The following is a 26,411-nucleotide window of genomic DNA, read 5'->3' as shown; positions in this document are numbered from 1 at the left end:
ATTTATGCACCAACCACTAAAGCCAGTGAGGATGAAATAGAAGAATTCTATCAACTTCTTCAATCTGAAATCTATCAAAAATGCAATCAAGATGTATTGATCATTACTGATGATTGGAATGCAAAGGTTGGGAGCAAGGAGGAAGGATCAGTAGTTGGAAAATATGGCCTTGGTGATAGAAATGATGCTGGTGAATGCATGATAGAATTCTTCAAAACCAATGCTTTGTTCATTTCAAATACCTTCTTTAGATAGGATAAGAGATGACTATACACATGAACGTCACCAGATGGAATACATAGAAGTCTGATTGACTACATCTGCGGAAAGAGACGATGGAAAAGCTCCAAATTGTCAGTGAAAACAAGGCCAGGGGCAGACTGTGGAACAGACCATCAATTACTCATATGCAAAATCAGACTGAGAACTCCTTCTTAGGAAGCAGCAAATAGAAATTAACATTCTAATTTTTTCTCAGTGTAAGAATATAATCTGCCTTTAAAGTTATCATAATCCATGGTCACCCATTCTGCTTCACAGGGACTAGGTTTACCAAAGGTTCTGACATGGTTTAATAAAAGTGTCATGGATTGCATTGTGCCTTCCCAGAGACATGTTAAGTCCTAACTCCTGGTTCCTACGAATGTGACCTTGTTTGGAAACAGGGTCATTGATGATATCAGTTAAATTAATATGTGGTCATACAGAAGTAGGGTAGGCCCTAATCCAATCTGAGTACAAAACCAGTACCATTTGCCTTCCAATAATGGTGGCGCCCTGTGTGTCAAGATTTGAACACTAGCACTATAGTGGATTACAAACTGGATTGCTAACCACAAGGTCAGCAGTTCAAATTTGCTAGTTGCTCCACAGGAGAAAGATGAGACTTTCTGCTCCCATAAAGACTTACGGCCTAGGAAAGCCTATACTGGGTTGCTATGTGTCAGAATTGACACAGTGTCACACAACCACCACCACCGTGTGTGTCACAGTAGAACTGTGCCCCGTAGGGTTTTTAATGACTGATCCTAACAGTGATCAGCTGAGTGGTGTCAACTGTTTGCACTCCTAATCTAAGTGTTATTATTTTAAAACAGAATCAGAGGTTCAGGAAGACACATGAAGATGTATCTACAAGCCAAGGACAGTCTGCGGTCACCAGAAACTGGGAGGATCAAGAAAATATCTTCCTCCAAGAGAAAGCATGGTGCTGCCAAAACTGTTAGGACCACAATCTCTTATTGCAAAACAATACATTTCTGTTGTTAGGACAGCTCTCAAGAGTTACTACAAAAATCACCAGCTTTTCAGTTTGCAATATCTGTTCCTTGCTCATTATCACCAACACAAATTCATTGGCGTTGAGTCCATTCCAACACTTAGAGACTCTCCACAACTGTTAAGCAAGACTTATACAATTTATGTTTTTACTACAATTATTTTTGGTACCAATTGTGTCTAATTAAGATCCAGGCTAAGTTAATGTTATAAAAGACCCCGAAATACAGTGCCTTCAAAAGAGATGGATACTTCTCTCACTAATTAAAGGGACTTGAGGACAGAAAGAATCTCTCTCTGCTTATGAGATCATCCAGGGACCCGAAATTCTCTCTGCTAGACTGATGTTCCTCTGCAGTCCTGGTGTGGTGCTGTAGGATAAGTGCTGAACTGCTCACTGGCAAGGCCAGTGGTTCAAGCCCACCAACTGCTTCTTGGAAACCCTGAGTCAGAACCAACTTGACGTCCCTTAAAAACAACAAGACTGCTGGCCTATCTGGATGCCCTGAGCTTACTAACAAGCACATGTGCACATGTTCCCTGCAGCCCAAGGGAGGGAGAGAGTATGTGGAGAGACCCAGGTGCTGGGAAAGTAAGTGTAAAGCAATTCCTTCTTTTTATAGGTGTGACTCATAGCTTTTCACCTCATTTCCACATTGTAAGAGAGGCTGATGGGAGGCCATGTGCAAACTTTTGGTGTGTGTGTGGTGGGGTGGGGGTGGGGCTGTCTATGACTAAATGCAAGAAGGAAGAATAGATGGCCTTATGGATTAAATTGCATCCTTTCAAAATATGTGTTGGAATCTTTACCGTTACGCCTATGGATGTAACTCTATTTGGAAATAGGATTCTCTTTGTAAGGTTAATTAGGTGGGCTCTAAACCTAATCACTTCAGAATGACATAAACTGCAGATTAGACACAGAGACATGCACACATGGGAGTGGGCAGCTGCCATGTGAGGACTGTCTACAAGCAAAGGAACACCAAGGGTAAGTGGCTAACATCAGCAACTAGGAGAGAGGCCCACAGAAGACCAACAAGCTCCACATGCATGCTTTGAACTTCAAGAACTGGGAGAAAATAAATGTCTGTTCTTTAACGCCACCAGCTTGTGGTCTGTGAGTTACAGCAGCACTGTTGTTGTGGGCTGTCCAGTGAGTTCTGACTCATAGCGACCCTGTAGAGGGTTTCTGAGAGCAGCTTGTGGGTTTGAACAGTCGACCTTTCTGTTGGTGTGGCTAAAAGTCCAGTGCTTATCCTATAGCAATACATGTTTTATTGTTGTTAAGTGCTGTTGAGTCAGTTCCAACTCACAGAGATTCTATATAGGGTTTCTGAGGATCGGCTGGTAGGTTTGTACCACCAACCTTGTGGTTAGCAATCTAGTGTTTATCCTACAGCGCCACACTAGAACTCCACAGCAGCATTTGTTGTAAGGTACCACTGAGATGATTCCAATTTATAGAGCAGTTTTGTTGTTGTTGTTGTTGTTAGGTGCTGTGGAGATGGTTCCAACTCATAGCAAACCTGTATAGGGTTTCCAAGGAGCAGCTGGTAAACTTGAACCACCAACCTTGCAGTTCAAACCAAACTTGCAGTCCAGCACATTAACCCACAGTGGGTTTGAACTGCCAACTTTGTGGTTCACAGTTCAGGGTTTATCCTACAACTCCACATCAAATACTAAGGAGCAATTAATGTTCTTCACAACATTGAATGATGAGTATTTTCCATTATCTTTATTTTATTTTTTTTTTTAACAAAATTTTCCCTGGCTGTAAACTATTTTATCATGTCCCTCTATCTTTGGGCATTATTTCCAGACTTTGGCTGGAATACTTTATTGAGCATCTTTATTTAACAGCTTTAACTCACATCTCTGGATCATTTCCTTATGAGAGATAGATACTTAAAAATGCAAACGTTATTTATGAACACTCAATTACCTAATTATCTTCCAGAAAGATTGTAGCAATTTGTAATTCTAGCAGCAGTATGTAAATATGCCCTCTCAACCCATAAAATTTCCAATACTTAATATTTTTATATTTTTTAAACTCTTCCTCAATTTAATACTTTGTCTTTTGAAAGACTTCCTACTCAGAGAAATAAAAATATCAGCTACAAATATTTATATAAGGTACTATAGGATAAGCATTGGGCTAGCAACCATAAGGCTGGTGGTGGTTGGTGGTTATATGCCATGGAGCCGGTTCTGATTCATAGCGGCCCTGTACAGGGTTTCCAAGGCTGTAAATCTTTATGGGAACAGAAAGCCTCATCTTTCTCCCACGGAACAGCTGGTAATTTCAAACTGCTGACCTTGAGGTTCACAGCCCAATTCATAACCATTATGCTACCAGAGCTCCTTAAGCTAGCGTGGTTCAAATCCACCAGCCATTCCTTGGAAACCCTACACAAGGTTGCTATGAGTCACAACTGACTTGACAGCACTTAATAACAATCTACAACAAAACTTTCTTTGGATCAAGGTAAATTGCATAATTTTTAAAGGGTTGTTCTTATTTTAAGAAACTATATGAGTAAACAGAAGAGTCTGGTGTGGTTTTAAGTCACTGAATTTGAGGAGGAATAATAAGGAGCTCTGGCAGCGTAGTGGTTACGAATCAGGCTGGGAACCATAAGGTCAGCAGTTGGAAACCACTAGCTGTTCTGCAGGAGAAAGATGAGGTTTTCTGCTCCCGTAAAGATTTACAGCCTTGGAAACCCTGTACAGGGTCACTATGAGTTGGAACTGACTCCACGGCACATAACCACACCAATACAGTAGATGAGAAAATGAAAACTTGCTGGAGAAGGTAACTGTCAGTTTCCCAGTGCTGTTGTAAGACAATTGCAGACATGGGTGGTTCTAAAGGAGAGGAATTTGTTTTCTTGCCCTTTGGGAGGTAGAGATACAGATTTGCATATTAGCTCTATTCCTTCCTCAGTAGTGGTTCTCAGTGTTCCTTGACTCCTTTGTACATTACTCACATGACACCTGTCTTCCCCACTGGTGTGTCTTCTGTCTAAGCTACTTGCGTGTGGTCTAATTAGCATAAAATGCAGAATTAGTTTAGAACGAGGTAAGTTTCAAACTCAGAGCCTATTAACCCTTCCTATGACCCTGTCTTTTAATACCATCATTTATCGAACCACTTGCGCTACATACACAAGTTATTTTCTCTGTTTTGCTATTCCAAATACATCTTCAGTAACCATCTTTCTATAAAGATGTGGCTCCACCATTCTGATTACTCAAAGACAGAATTTTTCAGTCAAAGAATAAGGATTTTCTGAGAAACTTGGTGCATTTTGACTACAAAATTTTTCAGTCTATGCCATTTAAGCAATTTGACTAATCGACAAAAATTAATTAGGATCTTAATTAATGTGTTCCATCGGCAGAATTCTAATTTTAGATGGACTATATTGAAGGAGCTCTGGTAGCGTAGGAAGGAGCTCTGGTAGCGTAGTGGTTACGAATCGGGCTGCGAACCTTAAGGTCAGCGGTTCGAAACTACCAGCCGCTCCGCGGGAGAAAGATGAGGCTTTCTACTCCCGTAAGGATTTACACCCTCGGAAACCCTGTACAGGGTCGCTATGGGTCGGAACCGACTCGACGGCACTTAACAACAACAACAACATATTACATCAGAAATGTACTCTTAAGTAATGCATATAAAATGATAAAATGTATTGGATGACCATGGGATTTGATATACAATACAGTACATTATATATCTCTGGCTTAATCTTAAATCAGGAACTTGAATCTTACAACCGGAAAAACGCAGTCCACTTGTATAGCAGTCATTCCCAGGAGCCATTTTTAGTAACGAATCAAGCCCAGACATGTGCATCTGTCTAAACAAGGTACCCCTCTGAAGGTGAAGTTAGCAGCAATTGTGTGGTTAAAGCTAGCTGGAGGGTGAAGCCTTTCCTAGGGCCACTGTCTGATAAAATGCATGCCAAACAGTGACAGTGAATGATGATACTTAGCCACTCAAAGTTTCAGTTTAAACAAAAGAAAAAGATGCAAATGGCTCCCCAAAGCCATCATGTGACCCCATGTGCAGGGCTGGATTTATTTATGTTTCTTTCCACTTAGCTTACCCACTTTAGCCTGAAGAACATCACTGTCTAACCCCCACCACCCAATGGATGGTGGTCTCAAAAAAAACACTACAAAGAAAGACCTGCAGAGTGTCCCTAAAGGAAAAGCAACAGAGAAGATTGAACACAAAGGTCTGAAGCAGGGAACCTTGTAAAGATTTCTTTTGACACTGGGGCATTAAGTTTGAAAGCTGTGCTTTAATGTAGTCTTTAGGAGACAGTCTTGGAGTGTTAAGTCCTGTCTGCCACCTCTGCAGCCCCACTGGGAATGGTGGTCAAGTTACATAGGTAGGGAATACTCACATGTGCTGCTGTTGGTCCCTATTCCAAGAAGCAGTTGGTGGGATTGAACTACTGATCTTGTGGTTCGCAGTCCAGTGCTGATCCTACAGTGCCATACCTGTATTTACTAATTTAATATCATCTGTGGTCAGAGTTGTCTCTTGGCTGAGTGCTGTCTTCCTATAGTGCAGAGGTTATTGTTGTTGTTATGTGCCGTGGAGTCGGTTCCGACTCATAGTGACCCTGTACAGGGTTTCCAAGGCTGTAAATCTTTATGGGAGCAGAACCCTCATCTTTCTCTCATGGAACAGCTGGTAGTTTCGAACTGCTGACCATGAGATTAGCAGCCCGATTCATAACCACTGCAGGGGCAGGGAACCTTTCTTCTGCCAAAATTTGTGACATCATTTGTGGACCATACACAATTACCAAATTAAAAATTAGCCTGTGGCAGTTAACAACAATAACAACAAAAAGGTGATGGCCTTGGCAGAGCCAGACCAAGTGATTCTGTGGACCTTATTTGATCCTGTACCACCCCCATGGGTCCCTGGTGTGTGGCGCTGTGGGATAATGCACTGGACTGCAAGGTCTGTTTGAATTGCAAGGTGGGCAGTTCAATCTCACCAGCTGCTTTTCAGAAACTCTATACAGGGTTGCTATGGGTTGGAACTGACTCAACGGCACTTAAGAACAACAACACCTCCATGATCAGTTGGCGATCAGAACGTTGTGACCCATAGGACTTTCCTTGGCTGATTTTTGGAAGTAGATCACCAGGTCTTTATTCCTAGTCTGTTTGAGTCTAGAAATTCTGTAGAAATCTCTTCCTCATCATGCAACACACAAGCCTCCACTGACACATGGGTAGTGGCCATATGTGAAAATTGCATTGGTCTAAAATGGAACTGATCTCAGCACTGAACTGCCAGTGTCTCACAACATTGGCTAAATGGTAAGTAACTAGATGAGGATAGAGACTCAGGAGAAGAATTGCTGGGTTGAGTTCTGGCTCTGCCACTTACTAATTGTGTCTACTTGGCAAAATTGCTGACTTCTCATTCTTCAGCATCTCTATTTATAAAGTAGGACTAATAATAATAATCTCATAAGACTGTTAAATTGTTGTCGTTAAGTGCTGTTGAGTCGGTTCCAATTCATAGCCACCCAGGAGTGGCTAGTGAATTTGAACCACCAACCTTGTGGTAATCCTACAGCACCACACTAGGACTCCAAAATATTGTTGTAAGATTTAAACAATTTAATAAATAAGCACTTAAAACAATGACACAGTAACCTTTCAATAAGAATTATTTATAATACAATAGGCCATGCAGATTCCTTGACTCTCCTCTCCTCTCCCCAGCCCCATCTCATCTCTTCACTCTTCTCTCCTTCCCCTTGGAAAGCCTGTTGTCTTGCAGTCTGAGCAGAAGAATCACCATAACCCAAAATGGAGTGAGTTGGTTTACCCCATTTTGGATTATGTTGATAGAATCCCAAACTCAAAAATGACCTTCATTGAATAGAAAATGCTTTCATCAAAAAATAGGTTATGATTCAGTTGAATACTGTAAAAGATTTACCCTAAGACAAGTGTTATGGATTGCGTTATGTCCCCCACAAGGTATGTTGAAGTCTTAATCGTGTACCTGTGAATGTGACCTTGTTTGGGGAGATAGGACTTTTCGTTTGTTTTCAATGGGATCAAATGAGGTCATACTGAATTAGGGTGGGTCCTAGACCTAATTTTTCCAGAGTGATGTCTTACAAGAAGGGCATGCGAGAAGAGGGGTGGGGACGTGGGGGTGTAATAGAGACACCTTGTGTTGAAAGATGCAGATGCATCTGTAATCAGAAAGGATGACCAAGGACTGCCAGCTGCCACCACCAGACACTAGGAGAGGGGCTCACCACAGGCCCTGAGACAACCAGGACCCTGGTGTGGAGCCCTAGCTTCCAGAACTATGAGAAGGTAAAGGTCTGTTGGTTAATGCCTCCCACTCTGGGGTACTTCGTGGTAGCCCTAGAATCTGAGACAACAACCCAGCAGAACAAATCCCTGTTGGTGAAGAACCAGTTATGTGCCAGTAGAGAAAAAGAATACAGTTTGAGGGCTGGAGCTAGCCACTGTATCTAGGTCTTTGTGGAATATGCTTGAAGAGAGCTGAGGTAACTTAGAGTCTAGACATAGTTCTTGTTAGAATTGGGTCTGTGTATGCTCTGCTGTGGTAGAACTGCTACGCAGACTTAAACATTTTGTGAACATATAAAATGACCAAAAATTCTGCACACCATCATGGAGTTTACCACTTTTAATTTTTACAAGTAAGAACAATAGAACACAACCAAAAGTTGCCATTAGAAATTGCCACTATTTAATAAAGTAAAAGCTTTTTTTAATAAGAAAAAGAAAAAGACTGAGTCTTAAAAGAAAGGCATGCCCTCATAGTCTGAATGGATAAAAGAGGGGAAATAATGTTAAGATGCTTGACTGTCTTATGAATATTTGTTTCCTTTGCATACTATTGTAAAATAGACACTTGAGATGGATATAAAGGAATATTGAAAACATGATTATAGAAAGCTTGTAAGCCCGCTTTCAGCCTATAACTGATTGGAATACCTAAAAGGGGTGCTAGAACATGCCAGTGAAAGAGGCTTCTTGCAGAGCCTTTGCAGGGTATAGGAATCCTGATCCCTATCCAAAACCTTCTAAGATGGGACATTCCCACTTGAAAAGACAAGCAGACCAACCTGGAGCAGCTAGAGGAACAGAAGCTACTTCTTGAAAGAAAGACCAGCAAGAAAAATAAAAGATCAGTCTGATTGGTTACTAAAGAATAAGCAAGTTGTTCGCTGGGGAGCCATCAAGGCAAGCAATCAAGTTCCTTCAGGACAAATCCCCTCCCCAGACTGAAACTCAAAGGGAATACATGAACAGGCATATAAGCCTGTTGGCGACCACACTGGTCTACTGGTGAGAGGAAGTGGGGGGAAAGCAGCAATGAAGAGGTGGACTGAGTCCAACCATGTTATATAGACCCCCATCAACCTGGAGTGTGGTGAGAGCTGGTTGGCCTGAAGTACCGTGTGACTTCAGGAATCCTGAGCCCGCGGACAAGGACATGGCCACAGAGGGCTAGAGCTGAGAGTGAAGCGTCCAGTTGATATGAAGTGAGGGGAGATGCACAAGGGCACCCAAACTTACAGATAGTGCCCATTGGACCTAGCTTCAATGGCTGGATGTTCAAAACCTGACTAGAGGAAAGAAAGGGGGGTGGTTAAGAAAACAAGTGTAAATTGCTACAATCTGATGAACTTGATCTATACTTATGGATGTAGTAGATTAAAATACCAACCAAGAGAGAAAGAATCTTTACAGCAAGGCTCAGTTCCATATCCTCTGTACACAAGGTTGATAGGGGTGGGAAACTTAGACATTGTCTACCTAAAATGGGGGTCCGGTGGTTGTAAAGGCATAAAGTGACCAGCTTGCAAGTTTTCAAGAAGGAGTTTAGATTCAGAGTGTGAGGGGGAAGGTAGAATCCCCACTGAGTGGTTTTCATCCTGTCTAGACAGGTCTGGTGAAAGGAGATGGGGACAAGACTCTCATGAATCAAGTGAGTAGTTGTCATCATAACTAATTGAGATTGTTATAACTGTAAAGGTAGAAGTTTTGTATCAAACAGGGGTGAGTGGTCGATCTTACAGTCCTGGAGGGGAGGACCCTGGGACCATCAAAGGAGAAGAGCGGGAGCAGAGTGTGGGACCCTACCCAGAGAAGCAGAGATGCCAGAGATAGAGGCAGAGATGATGACGTGGAAAGATGGAACAGTTGTGGACGCTAGACTCAAGGAGGGAGAGGGGATGTGTGCTGGCAGCCAGGGGGCAGGTTTGTAGGGTGTGCCCTTTGGCTGTTTGAATGATTGTATATTCCTTAGTGTTTTGGTGCACATCAAAAAAAAATAAACCACACAAAAAACAGAGGGAATAGAAGCAAATACTGTTGAATGATAAAGCATGCAGGGGATTGTAATCATCACAATGAAACGAATACCATAGGATGAGTGTAAAAGTGATGTTCTCCTGTGTAAACTATCTCTCAATTAACAATAAAAACAAACAAACAAAAAAGGCGTGCCATTAAATTTAATAAGTAAAAAGTCACCAATAAAACGTCATCAATTAAAAACATTTTATTGCCTTTACTTCTCCTATTCTGCCATAGTTCCTCAAAATTTTTATTAGGGGCCAACATTTATTTGGGTATTCCGATTATACGGGATGTGAATGGACTGGAACCGTTTACAAGCATGTTACAGGATGCAGAAATTTGTATTTACAAGAATTTTTTCCTAATATGTATTTGTAAAACAATTTATTGACAAACTCCTTGGACCTAAGGAATGTACATGCATAAAAATATGGTGAGTAAATATTTATACAAAATAAATATGAATTTTGATTCATGTAAGAGACAGGGGTAAGAGAGTTGCTAAGAGCTGTGTGAAGGAAAATAAAGAACAACCAAAAAAAAAAAAAAACAGTTGCTGTGAAGTCATTTCCAATTCAGTGTGACCCCATGTGTGTCAGAGTGACCCGTGTGTGTGTTCAGTAGAGTTTTCAACAAAACCCTCAGTAGGGTTTTTAACAACTTATTTTTCTCAAAAATAGATCTGCAGACCTTTCTTCTGAGATACTTCTGGGTGGGATCAAGTCTCTACCCTTTCCATTAATAACTGCAGAAGCAGTGTGGAAGCCATATCTGACTTCCTCTAGCTTCACACAGGGAAAAAAGTTAAAATGGGTCCAAGGCTGACTCCTATGACATGGGGGTTAGTAATGCTTCCAAGCTACAACCTTCTCTACCTTATGCTGACACTGACCATCCCTCCCACATCTTCCTTACCTCTCTGCTGGATTTGATAACCCATCACAATGGCTACACAGAACTCAGAGACAATACTCATGATTATGGGGTTTATTAAGGAAGTGAACAGGGATCAGAAACAACTCACGACACAGTGGTTCTCCAGTTAGGAACACCTCTTCTCTGCTTCACACATGCAACACTCTTGTGGTCCTTCAAGCATCTCTGCCCTTGTTGGGCAAATGTTACAAAGTTCCTTTAGCCAGTTTATAAATACCCAAAGGGTACATTTTGCAAGTCAGCCTTCTGCCCATAAGCATAAAACTTTACTCAGTCCATGGGCTGGGAAGCCTGCAGCTGCTTTGTCTCTCCATGCCACTAACTCTGCCACCAGCTCTGCTGTAACCGCTTTTCCAGTAGCGATCTGATTCTGTGCTCATGGTTCTTCTTTCATGATGACCCTGTGATCTTCTGTTCTTGCTTCCAAGGTGGCCACTTCTAAACCTAGCAGCATGGTAAAACTAGACAATCCTGGTATAGATCCACTATTGTGCATAGAGCTTTTCTTTTCGGGGCATTTCCCATCCTTGGCATGGGGTGATGGGCTGTGTAGTCTAGCAGAAGATGGCTGCCTGGTCTAGCAGAGATCAGCAAAGTCTTAGGTATTTTCATTGGACCAGAGAGAGACACCAATTGGAGACCAGTAAGCAGAATCTGAGGGATCAAGACCCAAGAGAGAAGAAATTACTACAGTCGTGGTTTTCCCTTTAGGGCCAGTGCAGCTGTGCAGAACAAGAGGTGAAAAGTTCAAAGAAACCAGTTGAAGAGATGCAAACCATGTTTGGTAATCTCACAACTATGGGGAGACAAAAATTGTAGTTCAGGATCTGCCGGGGACTGGCCTCGACATAGGGGTTCGGTTCACGAGGAGGAGATACCTGGCGGCAGTAGAGATATACACAGACAGACAGAAAGAGGGGGACAATGAGGCACCCCAAAGCCAGGGTGGATACATCACTGGTGGGCAGGGTTGGGACTACAAGCATCGTGGCCTCTGCAAGCAGCAACTCACTGCCCTGCAATCTTACTGCATGCCCTCCAACCCGTAATGCAATGCAATCTTTACTGCATGTCTTCCAACCCATAATGCACACCTGGGGAGGCCTGGGCCTCTGTTTTATTTAGGGGAGAAGCTTCACACCAAGCTGGGAGGGACTTAGGCAAGGAGCTCTGGTAGCGTAGTGGTTACGAATCGGGCTGCAAACCATAAGGTCAGCAGTTCGAAACTACCAGCTGCTCCGCGGGAGAAAGATGAGGCTTTCTACTCCTGTAAAGATTTACACCCTCGGAAACCCTGTACAGGGTCGCTATGGGTCGGAACCCACTCGAAGGCACTTAACAACAACAACAACAACAGCTAACATCAGTAATTTTCCAGACATTCAGGTAACTTTACATCATACTTCGCTGGTTCCAATCCCAGGCCCAAAATTTGGTTTCTCAGGTTCAATTAACATATCTATAGCCCCTGAGCTCAGTTGGGGGAAGGTGAGAGGTAAGGAAAAAAGCTTGGGCGGAGTCCCGCTGTTTCGGCTTCCTGAGCTAGGTTTTCAGGCTGAATAGCTAACACTTGGGAGAGATTCAGGGTGGATGGCTTTTTTGTCTGTAGAACAAAGAACTGTGAAGTAGCTAAGATGTTTTTAGTTAATCCTTTGGAGAAAGGCTTGACCTTGCAACCTTTAGTCTCGGCTTTAGGAAAATATCACATTTATCTGTGGATTATCAAGGGCTCCATGTATTAAATTAATATATGTAACTGAATATTAAGATGAAAAACAATTTGCTATTGACTGCCAAGTGGCTAGATCTGTTACACTCGGGCCTATAGGGCCTCGAACCCCTGACCAAGCTTACACGGTCTGCAACAAGGATCCACTTTAATTTGTTCAAAACAAATGACAAGAAGCATAAATACAACAGAAAACTTATGAAAAAAGATCTGGTAGACATGCTATAACTGAAAAATTGATATTTACTCATTAAATGACGTAAGTGGCAGAAGACAGAATTGGTGAACTGGAAGATAAATCAGTAGAAAATATCCAGATTATAGCATGAGACCAAAAAGGATTTTAAGTACAGAGAGGAATGTGAGATTTACATTAAATGCAGTAAATGATATGTGTGTGGCAAGATGGTGAGACTTAGTGTTTATTACCTTGGAGAAGGACATGTTGGTAAAGTGACATATCAGCATAAAAGAGGAAGATCCTCAAAGAGACTGATAGGCTTACCAACAATGTGCTCAAACATATCAATTAAGAGTATGACACAGGACTAGGTAGTGTTTCCTTCTATTAAATAGGTTGCTATGAGTCAGAACTGACTCGCGAGTACATATCAACAATACTACCACCATAATTCATAGGCATCAGTGGCTCTTCAGTCTTTCCTACTCACTGTCCAACTCTCACATGCATAAAACGAGATTAAAAATATCATGCCTTGGGTCAGGTGCACCTTAATCCTCAAAATGACATCTTTGCTTTTAACACTTTTAAGAAGTCTCTTGCAACACTTTTGCACAATGTAACTTGTTTAATTTCTTGACTGCTACTCCCATGGCCACTAATTATGGATCCAAATAAAACAAAACCCTTGACAACTTCAGTCTTTTCAATCTTTCATGATATTGATTATAAATCTTATTGTGAAGATATTTGCTTTATTTTTGTTGAGGTGTAATCTATACTTAGGGGAGCACAGTGGCTCCAGAAAATAAGCACTGAACTGTGAACCGCAAGGTCTGTGATTAGAGCCCACCAGTCATCGTGAGAAAAAGGTAAAGATTTAAGATTCAAAGCCTTGGAAACTCTATACAGAGTTGCTGAGTCAGAACCAACTTGTCAACGACATTTAACAACAACACTATATCTATATGGTGTGACATTGTAGGATAGGTACTCAACCATGAGGTTGGTTTAAACTTCAAGGTTGGCAGTTCAAACTCACTAGCTGCTTCTCAGAAAACTTGTACAGGGTCTCCATCAGTCAGACCGACTTGATGGCACTTAACAGCATGTTCATATATATATGTACATGTTGTTGTTGTTGTTAAGTGCCTTTTAGTCAGTTCTAATTCATAGCAACCCTGTATTGAGTTTCCTAGGAGCAGCTGGTGAACTTGAACTGCAGACCTGGTGGTTCAAACGGACTTTGCAGTCCAGCACATTAATCCACAGCACCACACCAGGACTCTTCATCTGTACATGTATATCTATATATCTTTATCTGTATCTATATATGTATATGGAGTTCTGGTTTGGCGCACTGAACTGTAAACCACAAGGTCAGCAGTTCAAACCCACCAGCTGCTCCTTGGGAACCCAATAGAGGGTCGCTATGAGTCGGAACCTACTCGATGGCATTTAATAGCAATAAAACATATACATTGTTTGCTGTTGTTAAGTGCCGTGGGTCGGTTCTGACTCATAGTGACCCTGTATAGGGTTTCTGAGGAGCAGCTGGTGAGCTTGAAGTGCCATCTTGCGGTTCAAATTGACCTTGCAGTTCAGTGCATTACTCCACAGCGCCACACCAGGCTCCAAATATGCATATAATTTATGTGTAATTGCAATCTTAGAAACGGAGGAGGAAGAGGAGACTTTGAAAAGTAGATTAATAAAGAAACACTATATTTTAAAAATGAAAGACAGATCATTTGACTTCTTTTGCATTAAGGTTTGGTGTGGCATAAAAATGTACATTCTCTAGTTTGTAGGAGCCAAAAGGTAGATAAAGTGGAGAAGGTGATCTTGAGAAACAACTATGGGGAGCCAAAATTCTCTCTGTACTTAGCATCCTTTTTGGTCTCATGCCATAATCTGGATATCTTCTACTGATTTATCTTCCAGAAACAACAAAGAAATGAAGGGGAAAGTTTTATTGTGTTTTTACCAGTGTTGCTGTTATACAAATACATAAATGATGGCTTTTAACAACAGAGGTTTATTTTCTCAACGCTGGATGCATGGCTATAGGGGAGGTCATTCCTTGTCTATTTCAGCTCCTAGTAGCTTCCAGACATCCTTTTAGATGCATGGGTATAGGTTGTCTGTATCTGTATTTTTTCTCTCCTTATGCATGTGTCTTTGTGTCTATTCTGATCTTTATGTAACTCAGAAGTGACTAGGTTTAGGACCCACACGGCATTGGTATGACTTCATTAATAAACCCAGTGAAAAACCCCATATCCAAACAGGATCACTTCCACACGTACAAGGGCCAGGAATTCCATATAAATTTGGGGCGGGGGGGAATACATTTCAATCCATAACAAGGTAAGAAGGACGTATGAAATCTGAGTTGTCCAGAAAGAAGACTGAAGGTTTTGTTGAACTTTTTTTGTCAACAGTAGTTTCACAGAGGGAAGAGAGATGTTGCTCTGGCTCTGCAGACTGCGGAGCTGTCAGGACAGCCAGAAACCCACCCAGATCCTCAAATGCCCCTCAGTTTTAATCTGTACACTTTTCCAGAGATAAGATTTCCAAGGCCTGAGAGGTGAGGTGCAGAACCCTAGGATTTAGCATAGCATGCTCATCAACTTCTTTTCTTCCTTACTTCATGCCTCTCCTTTCCTTTGTTCTTTTCTTCCTTCCTCCCTTCCTGTCTTCCTTTATATTATCATTAAATATCTTTTGGACAGCCTCTAGTTGCTGACCATTGTGCTAAGTACCAGGCACACGAAGATGAATAAGATACAGTCCTCACACTAGGAGGACACAGACAGATGCAATTACAACACAGACAGATACAATTACAACAAGAACAGACCAGAGGTAATGACAAAATGCCAAAGCATCCCAGAGCAGATGACAGCCACTAGAATAAAGAAAGCTTCCAGAGAGAGGTAATACTGATTCCTCAAGGAAAAAGTGCAAGTTATGAGGCAAGGAAGGGGAAAGGAAATGTCACACAGTGCGCCCAGTTAGAGTGGAAGTGCATGGCTGGTGAAGGAAACAGGAGCATTTTGGTGGACTGGGGCATAGAGTGTGGAACCCAGGGACAGAGATTGGAGAGGGGGAAAAACAGCTTTCAAAGAGGGTGAGACTTTATTCACAGACAGGTGGGAAGGTAGCAAGATGGCTGACTAACAGAAAAGCTACACAGACTCTCAGCAAGAACGGTACGGAAAGCCCAATGAAACAGATGCAGATGATCATCCTGGAACCCTGTGCTTCAGACAAAGGGATAGAGAAGTGGAAAGAACACATACTAGGACAGGAAGGTGAGCAGACACGGCAATAAAAGGAAACAGACAGTGACCTGTGCCAGTCGAGCAGATACAGCACAGTCATCTTGAACTTTTGTGAGCAGCTTTGGAGACAAGACAGCAGCTTGGTGGTCTAGAGTTTTACTGGTGAGACCTGGAGATAAAGGTGTGATTTTCTTTTCTTGTTCCCCACATCACCTGGTGCTTGTGATCAGAGGCATGGCCAGCACCCACCCGCATACACCCTCAACGAAGCTCCCACTGCCACAGGGCAGTGAACCGAGTCATTGTGAGCCACATCACAGTGAGCTGGTTGCTATCTGCACCAACCCAAGCACCTGGATTCAGGTAAGCTCTGGCTAGCACTGGACTCACCCTTCATTTAGAAGAAACAGCTGAACAAATACAGGAAAAACAAAAAGGAAACAGGTGCTCTGTGCGTGCAGACCAGGCACAACACAGTCATTTTGAACGTTCACAGGCACCTTTTTGAAGGCAGAGAGCAGTTTGGTGATGCTTACTGGTGGAGAGGTAGGGGTGATTTTCTTTAGAAGCTCCTGCTATCTGAGCAGTCCAAACCACTTGGTGGTGAGCTGCACAATTGTGAGGCACATCTAAGTGAGCTGGGAGCTATCTGCACCCACTTGGGCACCTGGACTCAGGTGAGGCCTACCCTAAACCTGCAGAGCCAGACCTGGCCAGCCCTGGACTAGGGGAAGCTCTCCACTCTCACAACCCTCTGTAACAGAAAGACCTTGATCTCAACTGCTTAGGGGTCTGCACAAACGACTTCTGGATTGGGTGCTCAAAACAAACAAAAAATCCATTGCCCACATACCATGTAATCTCCTTGGCTGGCAGAAGCCCTCAGAGTATTCTCATTTTAGAGGCTGGCACATCCCTTATTCTTTTCCTTTCCTTACTTTTATTTGCTTATTTTCTTCCCCTTCTTCTGTCTCTTGTTTTTTACCCTTTTGCTCTCCGCATTCATTTTTTTCTTCTTTACTCCCTCCCCCAACCCCAACCTCACCTCTCTGCTTCTTCTTTCTGTTTCTTTTTTTCTTTTGATTTTTCTTTACTACTCTTTGGTCTCTCTCTCTCTTTTAGTCATTCTCTCTTCTTTTTCTGTTCTGTGGTATTTTTTTCCTCCATCTTTTCCCTTTATGTTGTTGTTGTTAAGTGCCATGGAGTCGGTTCCAACCCATAGCAACCCTGAACAGGGTTTCTGAGGCAGTAAATCTTTACACGAGCAGAAAGCCTCATCTTTCTCCTGCGGAGCAGCTGGTAGTTTTGAACTGCTGACCTTGTGGTTTGCAGCCCAATTCATAACTATTACGCTACCAGAGCTCCGTTTCCCTTTATGATTACTATATTATTGTATTCTTTTTCTAGCTATTGCCTGCTTTTCCCTCTTTCCTTTACTATTTTCCTTTTTCAATGTTGTTGGCTTGTCTTTTTTGTGTGTGTGGTTGTTTTTTTTTTCTCGTGTGTATGTACTTACCTACTAGGCAAGAGTCAATACCAGATGTTACATGCTTGATCATCAACAACAAACAACATCAACCAAACCCATCCTAAACTGAGCAGCACCAACAGTGAGCAGAGAATGGTTCACATGCTTCCATTCTCTAATCACATCCACAAGGAGGCAGTAGGTGAGTACCAAAGAACACATCAACATACAGTCATCAATTCAATACAAATGCAATGACACTACAATGTCTTGAAAGCAACAGAATTTCCATTCACACAAAGAAACAAGACACAGTGGTTCAAACAAGTGACCATGAGTCAGAGCTAGAAATGCTTTTGAGGAAAAAAGGTTTTGGCACTACCTGACAAAGAATTCAAGAGAAGGATATTAGATAGCTCAAATGATTGACAGGAAGGCCCAGGGAAACAAGGAAGAATTCAAGAAATCACTATAGGAACAAAGAAACTAAATAAAGGATTCAAGACTATAAAAAATTGCCACTTGAAATCCAGAAGATCAATAGTAAGATTTCAGAAATTGATGACACATTGAAAGGGCAAAGGAGTACATTTGAATCAATGAAAGCCAAAATTAGTGAGCTTGAAGATAATTCTATCAATACTAGTAAGCTAGAAAAACAATCAGGAAAAAAAAAAAAGACAAATTGAAGAGGAATGACCTCACATTCATCATAAAAATGACCATATCAAGATCTGTCTTGAAGTCCACTCCTGTCTGTGATAGGATAATAGCCATACACCTACAATGAAGACCAGTTAATACCACTAGTCTTCAAATTTAAACACCAATCACTAAAGCCAGTGATGGTGGAATTATACAAAAGGTATTAGCAATGAAGAAGTCATTGGTCTTGCAAAATTCTGTCATGAGATACAAAATTCTCTCATGAGATCTCCAGCATCATTTCTAAAACCAAGGACATGTTTTCAAACTACTGATCATTCCTCTTTGTTTCCAACCTTTGCATTCCAATTGACTTCTTGGATTTTTATTTTCTTGCTTGGATGTGGTGATGTATTAAGTTTCTTTGAGTTTGCCCTGCATTTTATTATTGTCTTCCTCATTTTAAAGCAGTTTGCTACTATACTTTCCCCTTCTTTTGCATTGCATTTATCCTGATCATAGACTGACCTCCTAGATCCCCTAATTTCATTCTTGTAGTTTTGGTCTGCTCTGGACTGAATTCTGGTTGTTGTTGTCACATGTGTCAATCTCTGGTTGTTGACTGCTCTTCTTGGTTCTCGGTCCAAAGAGCTCCTTTTAGTATGTTTTGAAGTGAAGGCTTGGCTTTTACAAAATCCCTTAATTTCTGTTTATCCTAAATGTTCTAATTTCACTCTCATATTTGATTGACAGATTCGTTGGGTATGTGGTTCTTGGTTGGCAGGTTTTTTCTTCCAGAATTTTATATGCATCTCCCCATTGTCTTCTGGCCTTCAGGGTTTCTGCTGAGAAATTTGGTAACACTTCTTTTTTCCCTAGCTGCTTTCAGTATTCTGTCCTTGTCTTTGATTTTAGAAAGTTTGATTATGATATGCCTGGTGGTTTTCTTTTGGGGTCTATCCTGATGGATATTCATACCAGGGATTCAAGGATGCTTCAATATTAGAAAACAATCAACATAATCCACCACATAAATAAAATAAAGGAAAAGAGCTACATGATCATATTGTTTGATACAGAAAATGTATTTGACAAAATCTAACCTCCATTCCTGATTAAAAAAAAAAAAAAAAACTCAATAAAATAAGAACTGAAGGAAAATTCCCCAACATAATTAAAGGCACATATACAAATCCAACAGTAAACATCATTCTCAAAAGAGAGAAATTGAAAGCATTCCCTTTGCATACAGGATATGGAGTCCAGGTGTCACTCTCTAAGACAAGCACTTGACCGCAAGGTCAGTTTGAACTGCAAGGTTGGTGATACAAACTCACCAGCTGCCACTCAGAAACACTATACAGGCTCACTATGAGTCTAAACCAACTCAACAGTATTTACCAACAACAGTAATTCAATATTGTGCTGGAGATCTTAGAGCTATGGTTGCAGCAGCAAGAGTCAGAAAGAACTCAACTCGAAATCATAAAGAGCAAAGTTTATTGCCGGAGGCCAGAGTGTCAGCTAAAGCTCACATCACTATGACCCCGAAGTGAGCAGGGGATAGTGTTTTATACAAGAAACTCAGAGCAGTTAAAACAAACAGACTTGTCTTGTCACCCAGGGTGGAAAATTCCAGCAGACCCTTATCCTGTAAGTGGGAGTTAGCTCACCAATAAACCCTTATCCTGTTTGTGCAGATGGGCTAGAGGTTTTTTTTTTTTTTTTTAGTCAAGTCTTTATCCTACTTGTTCTGATGTCCTTGGGTCATTTTAACCTTCACAGTTTTTCTGTAAGAAGTTTTTTTATTATTTTCCATAGGATGAGGTGGGGTAAGGAGGTGCAGGATGAGACAGGGCTGAAAGGACTTAGCAGAGACCTGGTTTAAATGTGGGTTGTTAGTCCTGCTATAACACTATAAGGCAAGAAAGGGAAATAAAAGACATTGAAATTGACAAAGAAGAAGTAAAGCTCTCTCAGTTTATAAATGATATGATCCTATATAGAAAATTCCAAAGTCTCATTAAGAAAAATGTCAGAATACTAGATAAACATACAAAAATCAGTCAGATTCCTTTACACTGATAAAGACAGCTCTGGAATAGACATTAGGAAAACAATAGCCACGCAAAAGATTAAATGTTTTTGTTGTTGAGTGCCATGAATCAGCTCGGACTCATAGCCACCCTGTATAGCATTTCTGAGAAGCAGCTGGTGGGTTTGAACTGCCGGCCTTGTGGTTCACAATACAGTGCTGATCCTACAGTGCCATACCAGAGGTTCATATGTATAAATCTAACCAGAAGCACAAAAGATCAAAACAAAGTAAACTACAAAACACTACTCCAAGAGACTAAACACACTTACAAAAATGTAAGAATATGTCATGCTTATGGATAGAAGAAGACTTAACATTGTGAAAATGTCAACAATACCCGAAGCAATCTATAGCTACCATGCAGTGACAATCCAGATCCCAGTGCCATTCTTTAAGGAGATGGAAAAACTGATCATAAACTTAATATGAAAAGAAAAGAAACCTGGGGGATGAGAGCAGTACTTAAGAAAAACAAAGCTGGAGGCCTCTCACTCCCTGATCTCAAAATCTACTACACAGCACAGTGGCCAAAACAGCTTAGCACTGGTGCAATGGAAGATACATAGATTAATAGAACAGGAATGAAAACCAAGAAGTAAATCCATCCACATACAGCACCTGATCTTTGATAAAGGGCTAGATTCATTAAATAGGAAAGAAATGGTCTCTTTAACAAATGGTGCTGGCAAAACTGGAAACTCATTTGCAGAGAAATGAAACAAGACCCATATTTCACACTATCTATAAAATCAAACTTAACTTAAAGATCGAAATGTAAAACATACAACTATAAAGATTGTCAATGAAAAAATAGGTACATGCTTAAGGGCTCTGATATATGGCATAAATGCACTATCAAACATGAATAAAAACATACAGACAGCAGATGATAAAATACATGACTGGAACCTCCTAAAAATTAGACATTTATATGCACTAAAAGATTTCACCAAAAGAGTGTACAGAGAGCCTACAGACTGGGAAAACTTTTTTTGCAATGACATATAAGACAAGGGATTAATCTCTAAAATGTATAAAAACTGTAACACCTCTACAAGAAAAGGGCAAATAACTCAATTAAAGTCATCAAAGAAGACGTTCTGGAAGCCAACAAACGTATGAAACAATGTTTGCAATTATTAGTCATTAGAAAGACGAAAATCAAAACAACAATGAGATATCATAGCAACCCAGCACTAATTGTAAAGTTCAAAAAACCAGAAAACAACAAATGCTGGCCAGGGCGTGGAGAGACTGGGATTGCTGGTGGGACTACAAAATGGTTCCACCATTCTGGAAAACAGTATGGCGCTTCCTCAGAAAGTTGGAGACAGAACCACCATATACCCTCTACTTGGTATATAGCCACACAAGAAATATGAGTCAGGACACAAGTAGATAAATGTAAACCAGTGTTTATCACAGTGGTATCCACAATAACAAAAAGATGGAGACAGTCTAAGTGTCCATCTATCCAAAGTTAGAATGAATAAACAAACTTTGGTACATACTCACAATGGAATAGAATGCAACGTTGAGGAATAATGATGACTCTGCAAAACACCTTATAACATGGTTGAACTTGGAGGACATTATGCTGAGTGAAATTAGTCAATCACCAAAGGACAAATATTGTACGAGACCACAATTATAAAAACTCAAGAAAAGGTTTTCATGCTAAAAAAAGAAATATTCTGTGATGGTTATCAGGGGTGGGAGGAGAAGAAGAGTAATTCAGTAGCTAGGGGGTTGTTGTTAAGTGCTGTCCAGTTAGTTTTCACCCATAGTAACCCTGTATAGGGTTTCCAAGGAGTGGCTGGTGAGCTTGAACCACCAACTCCATGGTTCAAATGACTTTGCAGCCCAGGGCACTAGCCCACAGCACCATACCAAGACTCCTAGAGGGTAGACATGTGTTAATTCAGGTGATGGGGGAAACAATATACAAGAGGGATGTTGGCAGAAGAATAATGAAGACAGGTGAAGACACTGGGAGAAATGCAAGGATTGAAGGGGATAGATGTAACACTGTTATATGCACAGTCCTAAAACAACAGTGTTGTATGAGTAGATACATGGACAGATACAAAGACTGAATGGTATGGGAGGGAGAATGGGAGTATATCCACACATATATAAGGATTTGACAGAAGATATTTGTACATAAGTATTTACCTTTGCTGCAAACACACCTATGTATGTGGTGGAGCATGGTTGTTGTTGTGTGCCATCAAGTCGGTTTCGACTCATAGCATCCCTGTATAGGGTTTCCAATGAGTGGCTGGTGAGTTCAAACTGCCAACCTTGCAGTTAAAACTGACCTTTCAGTCCAGCATACTATCCTGCAGCACCACACCAGGACTCTGTGGTGGAGCATACAGAGGACAAAACAATGAAAACTTCTTGAAATTACCAAACACCTTGAGGCAATGAGTTGCTATGTCTGAGGATTCAGGACCAGAGTTTCATGGGACACCATGGTCAACTGGCATAAAATAGTTCACAAAGACTATGTTTTACATCCCACTTTGGTGAGTAGTTACTGGGATCTTAAAAAGCTCATGAGCGACCATCTAAAGTTTAACTATTAGTCTCTCCATGTGCACAAGAAAGAAGAGTGTTGGAAATTGAAGATGCCAGGAATCAATTCCTCCAATAGATTAAAAGAACATGTGAACATCAGTCTCCATGGCTCTGATACCAGAAGAACTAGATGGTGCCCGGCTAGCACTACCACGACCACTACCAACTACTCTGAAAGAGATCACATTAAACGGTTCTGGATAGCGTGCGAGACAATGTGGAATAAAACTCAAAATTATTGTTAAAAGAGATGACTTACTGGTCAGAAAGAGACTGGAGGGACCCAAGACTCGCCCTCAGCCACCCTCAGATCGGATGGAACTTACTCTCATGGCCCAATTTTTAGCCAGGTGGTAGATAGGTATATGTTGTTGTTGTTAGGTGCCATAGAGTGAGTACCAACTCATTGTGACCCTATGCACAACAGAACAAAACACTGCCCAGATCTGTCCCAACCTCACAATTGTTGCTTTGCTTGAGCCCATTGCTATTGCCACTGTGCCAATCCATCTAGTTTGAGGCCTTCCTCTTTTTTTCCGACCCTCCACTTTACCAAACATGATATCCTTTATCAATGACTGGTTCTGCCTGACAAAATGTTCATAGTTTGATAGATGAAGTCTGGCCATTCTGGCTTCCAAGGAGCACCCTGATAGTACTTCTTCCAACACAAATCTGTTTGTTCTTTTGGAAGTCCATGGTACTTTCAATATTCTCCTCCAACACCATAACTCAAATGCATTCTTCTACGCTTTTCCTTATTCATTGTTCAACTTTAGCGAGACCAAAAACACTAGTAAGGTATGCTATCTATGAAATTGTCAACTATTCAAGATCAAAAGGGCAACATTTATGTAAGGACAAGATTAAGAGGTGTTGGGAAGGAGGGTGGGAGGATAAAAAGAGAACAACAGGGAGAATGTGGGCTAACTGTTGTTATATGGAGGGGATTATAATCATTGAGATGAAGCAAAGTATATGATTTATTGAATGCAAAACTGATGATCTTCTCTGTAAACGTTCATTCAGAGGTTGGTTGTTGTTTTTTAAAAAATTTTTTTTAAAGGTGGAAATAGCACAAGTGTCCATCAATAAATCAATGGATAACTTAAAAACTGGTATATACATACAATGGAATATTATCCAACTATAATAAGAAATGACATTCTGCAGCATGGATGAACCATGAGAACATTATATTGAGTAAAATAATTTAGACACAAATGAACAAATATATGATTTTATATATGAAACCTCTAGAACAGGCAAATACAAGAGATTATTAGTGCTGTCAGGGGCTGAGAGAAAGGAGGAATGGGGACTTTCTGTGTGGGGTGATGAAAAAGGTTTGGAAATGATAGTGGTGATTGTCCAACAGCATGGTTAATGTAATTAATGCCATGGGATTTTACACTTAAAACGGCACACTTTTTGCTATATATATGAGGAGGATTCAAAAAGTTTGTGGAAAATTAGAATGAAAACATAATGAAATTTTTTCATGGGCTTTTTGAAGTCCCTCATATTTTACTACAATAAAATGGTGGTCATGTCTCCAACCCTCTGAATTGTAAGCGAGGGAATACTGGGGACCTGGTTCCTACAGCAGGTATCAAGAATTAAGGGAGTCACTTCAACAAAGTAAGCTTCCCTGGAGTGCTGATAGAGAACATGGTGGGATAATATCAATTTCACTCCCTAAAGAATATAGGCCAAAATGTGAACCTCCTCGCCTCATGGGTAAAGGGCATGAACATTATGGATTTGATGGAGAAACCTGGTCAAGAAAACTTCCTATTGAACAATTATATTATTTCACACAGAACTAAAAAATAGTGACATCTATGGGAATGATTCTATGATTCTCAAACCACCTAATGCTATGGTAGTGGTAGAAGAAATCTGTTGCCCATATCCTGTTGAACACCCCTACCACACCCGCGTCTCTTGCGGTACCATGTTCCCAACTTTCACATCACCCAAGGAGCTCCACACTGGCATTAAAGCACAAAACCAATAGCCATTTCCCGCAGCTGTGCCAACAAGGGCTTATGATACGAGTTTGAGGACCAGAAGTAATCTTTATAGATATGAACTGGTGGTAACTTTTCCCTCTGATTCAGAGTAGGAAATCTTGACTTGGCCTGGTCAGAGTACATATTATGACTTTCCTAAATGTGTTGAGAAATAAGCCAATATTCTACCGAAAACCTCCTAAATCCTATGCTCCTAGTATTTCTTTAAATTTGTAGGCTCCTAGGAGCTCTGGTAGCATTGTTGTTGTTGTTGTTAGGTGACATCGAGTCGGCACCGACTCATAGCAACCTTATGCACAGCAGAACAAAACAATGTCCGATCCTGGGCCAATCTCACTACCACTGCCACACTTGAGTCCATCGATGCTGCCACCCAGCCAATCCATCTCGTTGGGGGTCTTCCTCTTTTTCTCTGACCCTCCATCTTACCAAGCATGATATCCTTCTCCAGCGACTGTTCCCTTATGACAACATGTCCGAAGTATGAGAGACGAAGTTTGGCCATCTTGGCCTCTAAGGAGCACTCTGGCTGCACTTCCTTCAAAACAGATCTATTGGTTCTTTTGGCAGTCCATGGCACTTTCAGTATTCTCCTCCAACACCATAACTCAAATGCATCAATTCTTCTACGATCTTCCTTAATCACTGGTAGCATAGTGGTTATGAATCAGGCTGTGAACCTTAAGGTCACCAGTTCGAAACTACCAGCTGTTTTACTGGAGAAAGACAAGGCTTTCTGCTCCTGTAAAGATTTACGGCCTCAGAAAACCCTCTACAGGGTCGCTATGAGTTGTAACCGACTCCACCTCACATAAAAACAACAACAAAATTAACTCTCTGAAAGAAGCCAACATACAAAGAATCCTTGGATCCACTGGATCACTTCATAGATTTTACAGGTTTGGGGTCCATGAACCCCTTTGAATTACCATGAAAAAGAGGTAGCCAACTTTACTGGACAGATAAGATTTGACCCAGAGCCTCAAGAAAAATTCTATCCTGTCTTAAGTCCCATCAGACCCTTGGGAGGATGAATTGCTTAATTGGTTCACGAATGTCCCCTAGAGGCTACTGTCCAGGAAAAATTACCTACCAGTCCCTGTTGCGGACCGTGTAAGACTGGTCAGAGGTTCGAGGCCCTATGGGCCCGAGTGTAACAAATGAGGCCACTGGCAGTTAATGGCAAATTGCTTTCATCTTAATATTCAGTTATATATATTAAATTAATACACTGAGCCTTTGAAAATCCACAGATAAATGTGATATTTTCCTAAAGCCGAGACTAAAGGTTGCAAGGTTAAACCTTTCTCCAAAGGATTAACTAAAAATATCTTAGCTACTTCTCGGTTCTTTGTTCTATAGACAAAGAACCCATCCTCCCTAATCCCTTTTCCAGGTGCAGCCCATTCACCTGGGCGTCTCCTGCAGAACTCTCACCTTCCCCCAACTGACCTCAGGGGCTATAGATATGTTAATTGGGCCTGAGAATCCAAGTTGCTGGCCTGGGATTCGAACCAGCGAAGTACAATGTAAAGTTACCTGAATGTCTGGAAAATTACTGATGTTAGCTGTATCCTGTTTTAGTCCCTCCCAGCTTGGTGTGAAACTCCTCCCCTAAATAAAGCAGAGGCCCGGGACTCCCCGGGTGTGCATTACTGGTTGGAAGGCATGGAGTAAAGATAGCAGTGCATTACTGGTTGGAAGGCATGCAGTAAAGATTGCAGGGCAGTGAGTCGCTGCCTGCAGAGGCCATGATGCCTGTAGTCCCAAGCC

The sequence above is a fragment of the Chrysochloris asiatica genome, unplaced genomic scaffold, assembly GCF_000296735.1.
Source record: "Chrysochloris asiatica unplaced genomic scaffold, ChrAsi1.0 scaffold00022, whole genome shotgun sequence".
NCBI classification, from domain to species: Eukaryota; Metazoa; Chordata; class Mammalia; order Afrosoricida; family Chrysochloridae; genus Chrysochloris; species Chrysochloris asiatica.
Note: the sequence above shows the minus strand (reverse complement) of the source record.